Here is a 3,473-nt window from a genome sequence, read left to right on the forward strand (position 1 = left end):
GCGGGCTTTCTCTAGTTGCAGAGAGCGGGGCTACTCTTCGTCATGGTGCGCGGGCTTCTCATTGAGGTGGCTTCTCTTGTGGAGCACGGGCTCTAGGCGTGCGGGCTTCAGTAGTTGCAGCACGTGGGCTCAATAGTTGTGGCTCACGGGCTCTAGAACGCACGCTCAGTAGTTGTGACACACGGGCTTAGTTGCTCCGCCGTATGTGGGATCCTCCCGGACCAGGGCTCGAACCCGTGTTCCCTGCATTGGCAGGCGGATTTTTAACCACTGCACCACCAGGGAAGTTCCTAGAAGTAGATTTTGAATTTTCTCCACCGATTATCATTGGTAAAATAAAATATGGTGATACTATAAGATAAATTACCATACTGCTAGTACAGTATTCATTAGAAAATTGGATTGCATTCATTAGAATGTTAATGAACTAACAGAGAGCATCAAAAAACATTATTCATTTAAAAGAAAACAAGTAGAAAAGTAGGTTATGTGTTGCTTGTCCCATTTTTATAAAATAAAAATATATACATATATATATAGGCATACATACAAACATATATACATACACAAAGTTGTAGAGTAAGATATTACTAAACTATTTAAAAGTTGTTTTACTTTGGGAGAGGTAATAATATGGGAGATCTCCATTTTCATGTTTTATACTTTTATAATATTTGAAGTTTTATAGTTAATTTTTTTTTTTTTTTGGTTTTTTTTGTTTGTTTTTTCATATCCTTTGCTTTAGTGAATCTTCTTGATAGCCCCAAGAATTTAAAACATTACACCAAGGACAAAAAAATCTTAAGGTATAAAGCCAATGTAGGATCTTGGGCCAAATATAGTATTAGGATTCTGGAGATTGGGTACTTGATATGCTGCCTATGGTAAACTGTGAACAAGCGTTCTGGAGGTAGTGGCTCATTTGTCCCCATGAACAGTAACATCTGAGCAACATATGGTCAGGACTTCCTGATGGCTGTACTCCACAGACATTCCATGGTAAAGCTGTGGCATCTCTTCATTGGATCACCACCACCATCTGTCTTCAGGGTCATTAAAATCCCACTTAAACCTGATTCTCAAAAAGGACTCCCCCCCACCCCCCGCTTCTCCTGTAATTTCTCCAACTCTGCTCTCACTATAGAGAACAAGTCTTTTTTGAGCCCGAGTTTCCGTAGTTTGCACATCAATTTTTTTCAAGGATGTCTACAGCGTGTTGACTGTGTTCAGCCTCAGGTCATTTCCTAAAAGGTTCAGATTAACCAGGCTTTTACTGCTTCTGAGAACAGAAGAGAGATGCTGGCAGCAATCAGGTGTTAAATTGCATTTCTCCAACCCAAGTGTCTCCAACACATAATTTGGATGTTTCAGAACCCTGCACAGCTCTTTCACCCCATCATCCTGAACATCAGTTTTCCCAACATCCAGAATCTTCACATTACAATTGTGCTTGAGGGAGTGAGCAAGCTCTCGACAGCCCTCCACCATGAAAGAACAATCTGACAAGTCCAGGTACTGCAGGTTGCAATCTGGACGACTCAAGGCCTCACAGAGAAACTTCACTCCCTCATCTCCCAGGTTATTTTTCCACAGATTCAGGTGTGTCAAGCTCTTGTTCTGGAGGAGAGCATCTGACAAATACCTACAACTGGGTGCACCAAGCTGGGAGAACCAGAGCACCAATCTCTAAGACACACCTGGGGTGAGTCAGGGAAGCACACAGCAGCATTACACCAACACCTTGGAGCTGATTAATTCCCAGGTACAGGTGAGTCATTTCCTTGGTGCTGGTGAGAAGCAAGGCCAGGTCCTGACAGTTGGCCACCGACAGTTTGCATTTCTCCAGTGACAGCTCCTTCAGGGGACAGTTGGATGTCTCGATGGGCCCCCACAGTCTTTTCAGCTCAACATTAGAGGGATTATTGTCCCCCAGGCTAAGGAAGCTCAGACTTGAGTACTTGCTGAGTTCCATAAGGAGCTGATGACAAACTCAAGAGGTGAAGCTACAAGATTCCAACCAAAGATACTTGACGTTGCAGGCTGAGTGCTCAGAGTTCTAAAAATTATCATGGACACAGTAATTGCTAGGTTGTTAGAGCTCAGGTCCAGATGGGTCAGCTTGTGCTTACCATGAAGCACAAGGACAAGCTCCTTCAGAATCTTCATGGAAGATACCGATTTGCATGTCAGTTTTTGGAGTTTGCACCTTGGATTTCTCAGCTCATAACAGTTTCTTCATAGATGAAGTATTAAGCTTGCTTCATACATTAAGCTTAAGTATTAAGTATCAGGTCCAGCTCTCTCATGTTCCCATTGCGAAACATGGAGTGAATATTCTCCCTCTGACGTATCCTAAAATTGACAACACTTGTCTCCAGAGTTTCCAAGTCAGAAGTCAATTTTGTTTCAAGGATTGGACCCCTGACAGAGAGCCTCAGCTAAACTTTTGACAGTGCATTAGGCAAAAGGAAGAAACCAGGAGTTGCTGATAGCCATAAATGTCGAGATCAGCTTCAAGGAGGTGATTCAAAATCTGCCTTGCAAAGTTTTCGTCCTGAGTCTCATGTAAGCCCTGGAAAAACTGTAGGAATTCAAAGTGGACTGAGACAGCATCACACTTCTCCAACTCTTCTGCCCAATCTAATAATTCATCCCTTACCCTGGGACATTTCGCAATGTAAAGTATCTTCTACTTCTCTTGCTAGGTCTCTTTTAAAAAGACCAAAGAAAAAAGAGCCATCTGATGCCAATAGAAGTTTGTGTTAGGAGCCCAGACCCTGATGATAGTCTTGGAAGGTATGGCAGGGGTTGGGAGGACCATCCTGGCAATGAAGGTCATGCTGCACTGGGCAGAGGGCATATTCTTTCAGCCCGTATTCTCCTATGTTTTCTATATCAGCTGCCATAAAGTGGGAGAGATTGTGAACACCACCTTTGCTGGCCTGCTTTCCAGGGACTGGTCTGACTCTCAGGTCCCTACTGAAGAGTTCAGGAGTCACCCTGAGAGGCTCCTGTTTGTCACTGACAGCTTTGAAGAAATGACTACGTCCTCCAACTTGTACGACAGCCCGCCCTGTACAAACTGGTACCAGCAGTCCCACGGGGCTAGAATCATACTCCATTTGTTGAAGAAGTACTTGGTTCCCATGGCTACCTTACTGAGAATGACCAGAGACTATGGTAATGAAGATCGTAACAATTTGTTATTGAATCCATGGTTTGTTGCCATCTCAGGGTTCACAGAGGGAGACTGGGAGGAGTATTTCACCAGGTTCTTTGGTGACCAAGACAAAGCTAATAAAATCTTGCATTGGGTAAGAAAAATGGAAACTATCTTGTTCCTGCTCTGCCCCCCTGGTGTGCTGGACTGTGTGTTCCAGCCTGAAGTGGCAGATGGCAAGAAATCCTTCTTTCCGGCTGAGTACCCAGACCACCACCAGTGTCTATGCCTAGTTTTTCTGTAGCTTGTGTGC

General features: G+C 43.8%; 1 pseudogene; it reads right to left on the reverse strand.

The window, feature by feature from the left end:
• Nucleotides 1-1,206: 1,206 nt before the first annotated feature.
• Nucleotides 1,207-3,122, reverse strand: LOC132360153 (NACHT, LRR and PYD domains-containing protein 13-like; annotated as a pseudogene).
• Nucleotides 3,123-3,473: the final 351 nt, after the last annotated feature.

Source organism: Balaenoptera ricei, chromosome 2 (assembly GCF_028023285.1).
Source record: "Balaenoptera ricei isolate mBalRic1 chromosome 2, mBalRic1.hap2, whole genome shotgun sequence".
Lineage (NCBI taxonomy): Eukaryota > Metazoa > Chordata > Mammalia > Artiodactyla > Balaenopteridae > Balaenoptera > Balaenoptera ricei.